Genomic DNA, 9858 nt, shown 5'->3' with positions numbered 1-9858 from the left:
TTAGGGGTCCTAGGACCCCTAGGGACATATGCTGTCATTTAATGGGTCAAAGGGGGTCATCGGTCACCTCATGACCCCCTTTGACCCATATTACCCATTCAAATATGTCCTTAGGGGTCCGAGGACCTCTAGAGACATATGTCATTATTTAATGGGTCAAAGAGGGTCATAGGTCACCCTATGACCCCTTTGACCCATATGAATGATTTGAATATGTCCTTAGGGGTCCTAAGACCCCTAATGACATATGTCATCATTTAATGGGTCAAAGGGGGTCATAGGTTACCCTATGACCCCGTTTGACCCATATGAACGATTCAAATATGTCTCTAGGGGTTCTAGGACCCCTAGAGACATATGTCATCGTTTAACGGGTCAAACAGGGTCATAGGTCACCTTGTGACCCCCTTTGACCCATATCATCCATTCGAATATGTCCCTAGGGGTCTTAGGACCCCTAGGGACATATGTCATCGTCTAATGTGTCAAAGGGGGCCATAGGTTACCCTATGACCCCTTTTGACCCATATTACCCATTTGGATGTCTCTAGGAGTCCGAGGACCCCTAAAGACATATGTCATTGTTTAATAGGTCAAAAAGACCTATGACCCCCTTTGACCCATATGAACGATTCGAATATGTCCCTAGGGGTCTTAGGACCCCTAGAGACATATGTCATCGTTTAATGGGTCAAAGGGGGTCATAGGTCACCCTATGCCCCCTTTGACCTATATGACGCATTCAAATATGTCCCTAGGGGTCCTAGGATTGCTAAGAACATATTCGAATCGTTCATATGGGTCAAAGGGGGTCATAGGGTGGGATCCCTAGGGACATATGTCATCGTTTAATGGGTCAAAGGGGGTCATAGGGTGACCTATGACCCCATTTGACCCATATTATCTATTCAAATATGTCCTTAGGGGTCCTAGGACCCCTACAGACATATATCATCATTTAATGGGTCAAAGGGTGTCATAGGTCAGCCTATGACCCCTTTCGAGCCATATGAAAGATTCAAATATGTCCATAGGGGTCTTAGGACCCCTAGGGACATATGTCATCATTTAATGAGTCAAAGGGGGTCATAGGGTGACCTATGACCACTTTTGACCTATATTACCCATTCAAATATGTCTCTAGGGGTCCTAGGACCCCTAGAGACATATATCATCGTTTAATAGATCAAAGGGGGTCATAGGTCACCCTATGACTCCCTTTGACTATATAAACGATTCGAATATGTCCCTAGGGGTCCTAAGACCCCAATGGACATATGCCATCGTTCAATGGGTCAAAGGGGGTCATAAGTCACCATATGACCCCCTTTGACCCATATGAATGATTCGAATATGTCCCTAGGGGTCTTAGGACCCCAAGGGACATATGTCATCATTTAATGGGTTAAAGGGGGTGATAGGGTGGCCTATGACCCCCTTTGACCCATACGAACGATTTGAATATGTCCCTAGGGGTCCTAGGACCCCTAGGGACATATGTCATCCTTTAATGTGTCAAAGGGATCATAGGGTGACTTATGACCCCTTTTGACCCATATGAACATTTCGAATATGTCCTTAGGGGTCGTAGGACCCCTAGGGACATATGTCGTCGTTTAATGGGTCAAAGGGGGTCATAGGTCACCCTGTGACCCCCTTTGACCCATATTACCCATTCAAATATGTCCCTAGGGGTCTTAGGACCCATAGGGATATTTTTCATCGTTTAATGGGTCAAAGGGGGTCATAGGTCGCCCTATGACCCACTTTGACCCATATTACCCATTTGAATATGTCCCTAGGGGTATGAGGACTCTTAGAGGCATATGTCATCATTTAATGGGTCAAAGAGGTTCATAGGTCACCCTATGACCCCCTTTGACCCATATGAATGATTTGAATATGGCTTCTAAAGACATATGTTGTCGTTTAATGGGTCAAACGGGGTCATAGGTCACCCTATGACCCCCTTTGACTCATATGAATGATTCGAATATTTTTCTAAGAGTTCTAAGATCCTTAAAGACATATGTCGTCGTTTAATGGGTCAAAGGGGGTCATAGGTCACCCTGTGACTCCCTTTGACCCATATTACCTATTCGAATATGTCCCTAGGGGTCCTAGGACCCCTAGGGACATATGTCATAGTTTAATGGGTCAAAGAGGGTCATAGGTCACCCTATGACCCCTTTTGACACATATTACCCATTCGAATATGTCCCTAGGGGTCTGAGGACCCCTAGAGACATATGCCATCATTTAATGGGCCCTTTGACCTATATGAATGATTTGAATATGTCTCTAGGGGTCCTAGGACCCCTAGAGACATATGTCGTTGTTTAATGGGTCAAAGGGGGTCATAGGTCACCCTATGACCCCTTTTGACCCATATGAACAATTCAAATATGTCCCTATGTGTATTAGGACCCCTAAAGACATATGTCATCATTTAATGGGTCAAAGGGGGTCATACTTTGATCCATATGAACGATTCCAATATGTCCCTAGGGGTTCTAGGACCCCTAGAGGCATATGTCATCATTTAATGGATCAAAGGGGGTCATAGGTCACCTATGACCCCCTTTGATCCATATGAACGATTCGAATATGTCCCTAGGGGTCCTAGTACCCTTAGAGACATATGTCGTTGTTTAATGGGTCAAAGCTATGACCCCCTTTGATCCATATTAACCATTGTAATATTTCCCTAAGGGTCCATATGTCATCGTTTAATGCGTCAAAGGGGGTCAATGGTTGATCTATGACCCCTTTTGACTCATACATATATACATATATATATTACATTATTATGTTTAATAAAAATATTACATTATTATATATATTAATAACATATATATATATATATTAATAACATACATATTAATATAATAATATATATAATACATATTATATATTTATATTTAATATATTACGTTATAATATATTTTATATATATATATATAATATTATTATACATATTAATATAATAATATATAATACATATTATATTTAATGAAAATATTATGTTATTATATATATATATTAATAACATACATATTAATATAATAATATATAATACGTATTATATATATATATAAATTATGTTATTATATTTAGTAAAAATAGTAAGAATATAAATTATATTTATAGATTGTAATAAGATTAACATAATATATTATTATATATTACTAGATTATATCTTATATCTTTACATTACGTTATATATATATATATATATATATATATATATATATATATATATATATATATATATATATATATATATATATATATATATATATATATATATATATATATACGTCTTTACATAGTAATATAAGTGAAATAATTTATAAATCATAAGTTATAATGTTTACACCCAATTTTCCCTCCAAAATAGATTGGGATTTGAAATTTTCCACCCGCAACATATTGGATATCCGATTAGGCTTGGTATTCACCAAGCCTACTCGGTCAACCCAAAAGACGTGTTTGAAGAGGGTTTTAGTGATACTCAGACTTCGAGTAGCCATCTGACAATTTTATTTTGATCGAATTTGAATGAAACGAAAAAAGTTTTTTAATATCGCTCTTTAGATTCCATCAATATAATTTCTGTCAAATTCTGAGTTTGATAAGTATTTATTAGTTAATTATCAATGAAGATTATTGTAAAGTGTTGATTGACATACTAATTGAAAAATAGCTATAACTTTCAAATGGTATAACATTTTTTAAATCTAAAAGTTGCGTCACATTCTATACTTCACCTAGTATAAGAAAAAATAAATAAATTTAAATTTGGTAAAATTTTCTATTAGTTAGGGTGGTCAGACACGAGACTTTTTTTTTTCTAAAAAAGTTTTGGTAGAAAATTCATATTTAATTATTTATTTAGAATAAAAATACCAAAAAATATGTGTCACATCCGAGCATGAGTCTACTTTTCAGATCTATAATTATATTAAAAAAAATTATGATTTGATTTTGATTAAGGTGGTCAGACATACACCTACTTTTTATTTTCACCTTGAAATTTTCTTAGTACTGCATTAAAATTCAAACTTTTGACCAATTAATTATTTTTTTCTCCTGATAAGGCCTAGTAGTTTAGAAACTAAATTCAATTTCCTACAGATTATTTTCTTACAATTTTTTGATATAAAGTCCATAACCACTTCAAAATTATGTGTCAAGTTGACATAAACCTAATTTGTTGATTTTTCACTGCCACTTAAGGCCATAGTTTGGTACACCATGATCCTACACATACCCTTCTATGGTTTTGAAGGTCATTTTCCACTCATCTCTCTCCTTTAAATTTAACGGTAACCAATCTTCAAGTCCATTTTGGTAAACTATTGTGCCCCACCAAGACAATGCATTAAGTGTTCAATTCTAGGAATTTTGGACACCTATACCAAATTGTTATCATAGTTATCACCCTTAAATCATTATATTACCTCCACTTACCTCCTTTCTTGGGTTCTACTACCACTATAACTACACATGGAATTTTATTCTTCCTCACCAAGCCTTGATCAAGTAACTATTGAAATTGTTTAGCCACTTATTCTATTCAGGAGTCATTTTATAAGTTTCTTTGTTTGGTAATGATGCCTCTGGAATGAAATCAATTTGATGGCACATTGATTCCTGTGGGGATAGTGTTGCAAGTGCTCCATCGCTGAAAATGTCTTTAAACTTGTCCAAGAGTCATTATATATCTATAGGTAACTCACCAACCATGGATGCTCCAACATTTTGCAATAATATTTGGCTTCTATACTATATATACCTACTCCATTCATCCCATCTTACAAACTTTTGACTTAGGTTTCTTATCAATTCACTGTTTCCTAGTTTTAGGCCTTGTAGCCTTATTAGGCCTTATTAGGTCTTTGAATTAGGTTTTTGGATAATATCACTCAAAACTCAAAAAATATCCCAAAAAAAAACTATTAATCCAAATATCCTTTTTGATGCATTGAAGGATTTTTGGGGTTTAAGGTTCCCAACTTGCTTGTATAGCTCCTTTCCCAAACTAGACCAATTTACCAAGGGTTTACTACTCTCACTATTACAAAGGAAAAGATTGATCTAATGGACTCAAAAATATTTTCACTTCTCATAGGGATTCCTTAGACCTCAAAAAACTCCTTTATACCTTTAGTTTACTTTTTCTAGTCCATCCCTACATTCTTTGTTTTATTGTTCACTCTTGCTCCTCGCTAGGTTATTGCCAAAATCTCCAAGGGAAAGATGGTAAAAATAGAAAATTCAACCATTTCACCTCAAAAAAAAGAAAAATAAAGATTATAGAGTCTATTATCTTTCCTTAGATGGCCATGCGATTCCCACAATGAGGATTTAAGCTAGACCAGTTTATTTACAACCTACTTTGTACAGGCTAGTGAACTGGCAAGAAGCAAAAGAAATTGATTTAAACTATAAAAACCATACAAATACTCACACCAAAAAACTGAAATCCAATCACTCTAAGTATTCACATTAAAAAGTTTGAAGTTTCAATTTGCTGAAAGCTAGTTACACCAGTTGCAAGTCAGGCTGTGAAAGTTATGTCTGAAAAAATGCACTATGTTTGCTATTGATGCTGTATAAAAATTTCACCCAAAAATTTCCAATAATTTTGAGGAGGCTTAAATAGGTCCTTCTTCCCTACTCCCATGGTTGGGTTCCATAAGAAACTAATTTTCAAGGAGATGTAACTACCATGCCAAAAGTTGTCATGCAACTTTGCAAAGTTGTAAAAGTTGTCATGACAACTTTTTGACAATGTGAACAACTCTTTTTCTCCTTAAACAAACTTGACCCCAACCTATGCATCATGCCTCAAAATAATTCCTAAAATATATCTAACACCAATTCCATAATATCCAAGCATTTTAAAGTCATTTTTCTGATTAGGCCTTGTTTGGCCAACTAGTGACAACTTTTTTTCAAACTTACATTGCTTCACACATGTTCAGAAAATTGTATACTAACACAAACACTAGATCCTTTTAAGGTCCTTATTACACTCATGACCTAGCTAGGGTCATCAAAAGTGCCCAAAATTGCATTGGGTTTTGAGCCAAATTCTAGGTGCTCCTACACCACCCTCTCTCTCTCTCTCTCACACACACACACACACACACACACACACAAACACAGGCTCACTATCTCCTAATATATATATCTCTCTCCCACTAACTCCTAACCTCTCATTCTCTCACTAACTAATAAACTCTCTCTATCTTTTAACTATTAACCTTTCTCTCTATAACTAACTCATAACCACCCTCTCTCATGCTAACCCCTAACCTCTCTCTCTCTCTCTCTCTCTCTCACACACACACACACACACACACACACACACACACACACACACACACACACACAATCACTCAATCACTCACTCACTAAATCCTAAGCTTTATATCTTACTAACTCCTAACCTATCTCATTCTCTCACAAAATAATAACCCTGCTCTAACTTGTAATCCATAAGTTCTCTCTTTAACTAAGAGAAAGAGAGAGGTTTGGAGTTAGTGAGTAAATGAGAGGTTAGGAATTAGCAAGAGATAGTGAGTGAGAGAGCTTAGGAGTTACTACTTGTATGTGTGTATGTATGAGAGAGAGAGAGAGAGATAAATTTTAGGGGTTAGTTAGAGAGAGGAGGTTAGTTGTTGGTTAGAGAGAGGTTTAAGGATTATGAGTTAGGAGAGAGAGAGAGAGAGAGAGAGAGAGAGAGAGAGAGAGAGAGAGAGAGAGAGAGAGAGAGAGAGAGAGAGAGCAAAATATGACAAATCTCTTACCTATCTATCACTTCCATCTTTGGGAAACATAACCTATTTTAGACCATGCTTGATTCAAACAGATAGATTTTATTTTTTGAGTTCCTAAGATTATTTTAGTTCCATTATATTGTAGAGCTCATCAATATCTTTCAAATGCATTTTGAACTGAGTCAATTAAACTCGTAATGTAAAATTTATGGCTTCTAGAGTAGAGCCTATTTTTATTTCTTCAAAACCCAACTGAGTTTTGAAGAGATTTTTGTCCTTAAAAAATAATCAGGTTTTGAATACATTTTTTTCCCCTTAGAACCTGACTGGGTTTCAAAACTTGATTGAGTTTTGTGTTTTATGTATTTTGCTAGGCTTTGTAACCAAGTCTTGCCACTTTCTGAAATTTAAAAGAACCTGATTGGGTTACTTATAACCCAATCATGTTATTCATAACCCAGTTGGGTTATTGGCATTTTTAAGTTTTTTTGTGTGGTGGTGTCCACTAAATTGTACACCATCTTGGTGTAGACACCTAGTTTGGTTTTTGAAACATAAAATTTCCAGAAAAAAGATCTATGCACATATGACCTCCAGATCAAAATTGAGCTGACAAATCCCAACCCTCAATTTCTAGTTGTCCTCATGTCATTTTGTTCCTTTGTAATTCTTGAAATTCCAATTATTGTCTGCCACAAGTCTCCTCCTTGTATCAGTCAATTCTTTTTTCATAGAAGCCATCAATTATGCCAATAATACCTTGCATATTCTTAACATTACATCCAATTATGATTTTTTTAATACTTGTAAGAAATTTTAACGAAATTTATTTATTTATAATAATAATAATTATTATGTAATCTTTAATTATATTACACTAAAAATTATAGGTAATTCTAATATGTATAAAGAGTTGGACTTAAAACTATAATTGATATTATATATATTTTTTCTATTTTATACTTATTTAATTCAAACTTCACCATCAAAGAAGGCTACAAACTTATCCAACAATAGGATACCAATAAAAAGCCATCCCGTGCTTACTCATTCTACTGGAATCATCTGACTCTGCTGAAAGTCAAATTTTTTTCTTGGACAGAATTAAAGAACATGGCACTAACTAGTGATCGATTACACTAATTAAACATTGTACAATCATTTAATTGCCTATTGTGTGATAGTCAGTAGGAAGATGTAGACCATTTATTTCTAAATTGCCCATTTACACAAAATTGCTTGTTATTTATCCTTGGGAAATTACATTATTCCACACCACTTCCATCCAAATTATGGGACTTATTTGAGTCATGTCTAGAGCTTTATTCCACATCCCTTTTCTTTGCTATTTGGAAATGCATCCTAGCATTAGTAGTGTGGGAAATATGGTGGGAATGGAACAAAAGAATTTTCTATAGGTATCCTCACCCATTCAAGCATTTACCTCCGACTTGGAAAGATCAATATTTGAAATAGTGAATGCTAGCCACAAGAAGCTCAAATATAATTTATTCATGACAAGTTGAGACAACTCTATCTTGTGTGAATGGAAAAACATACATGTGCCTTTTGGTTGGTGTCAACAAACCACATCTACTAAGACACAAAATAGAGCTTCAGTCAAGTGGATCCTACCCTCTCAAGGGGTTTTTAAAATAAATTGTAACGGTTCTTCTAGAGGCAATCCGAGGAATTCAAGAGTAGGTGTGTGCATCCGTGATCATAAGGCTCATTGTTGGCACTAAAGTGTTGTCCTCTCCCACAAGATTCAAATAATATGGCAGAGGCTTAGGCTTTATTTGTAGGCTTAGTATTGGCTAAAACTAGTGGATTTCACCATATCCATATAGAAGGTGATTTGATGGTAATAATTAATGCATATATCAATCATAAATCACATAATTGGAGGTCAACATATATCTTTCAACAAATTTGGCATTTCTTAAACTCCTTTCTAGAAGTACTCATCTCCCACACATTGCAGTAAGGAAATGCATTGGCAGACCACCTTTCCAAGAAGGGGTGTGATGGTCATGAGGAGTTGACATTTACACTTGATGAAATCATTAAACAAGATGTAAAATTGCAATAATTACTTGTTTTTGATAGGACAATGAGCGATGGAATATGTTCAAATGTGCGGATTTGAGAAAGGATGTTGTTGGTTACTCCCATGTGTAAACTGTCATATCAACCTTGCCTTCAAGTGCTTTGAAGTGGGCCCCTAACCTTAATGTTCCTTTTTCAATGACTCTTTCATCTACTAAACCTCTTGCTGCTCCAACTTTTCTTGATGGTTGGCAGTCAATTAATCCCTCGACTCCTCCTATGGGTTGGAAGCTAGTGTGGGACCATGTGCAATGACCCTCCTCTCCTATGGATAAAAGTTAACTTCGCACTGAACTGGTTGGATTTTAAGATTTTTTCTACTATAATGGATTAATAATCCCTAATAATGGATTTTTGTGGGCTTTAGTGGGAAAGATTTGAAATTGACATCCTTTTTGTATCTACTATGGAAGTGGGTTTTTGTTTGTAAAATGTAAAGATCAATATCATTACTATACATGTATACGACAATGATTATGGGGTTTCTTCTTGATTCTTCCACGGATGAGTCATTGAATCAATTATTATTAATATATTTATGGTGGCCAATCCACTTTGGCTCTAAATAAAAATTATTTGATTCAATGATTTAATAATAAAAAAATAAATTATTAATATTAGTTATTTAAAAATAAATAAAAAATATTATAATATTTAAGAAAGTATATAGTAATTTTAACCTTAATTAAAAATTATTTAAAGTTATATAATTATTTTAATTAAATAATTTTCATATTTCTCTTTCTATTTTTAAATCTTTAACTATTTCTCTCTTTTTATCTCTCCCTCACCATTTCGATTTTACCATCTCTACTTCTTCCCATATGTCTCTATTTCCACCTCTCCCTATATTTTTAATAATACTTTGTAATGGACACCCCTGGATGTCCCAAAAAACTAAACCAAATTGCTGAAAGGAATTATGTCAAACAGTTTGCATTCAACTTCTTGAAACCCCTTA

This window comes from Cupressus sempervirens, chromosome 11 (genome assembly GCF_028749045.1).
Source record: "Cupressus sempervirens isolate cs-2001-9-10 chromosome 11, ASM2874904v1, whole genome shotgun sequence".
Taxonomy (NCBI): Eukaryota; Viridiplantae; Streptophyta; class Pinopsida; order Cupressales; family Cupressaceae; genus Cupressus; species Cupressus sempervirens.
Note: the sequence above shows the minus strand (reverse complement) of the source record.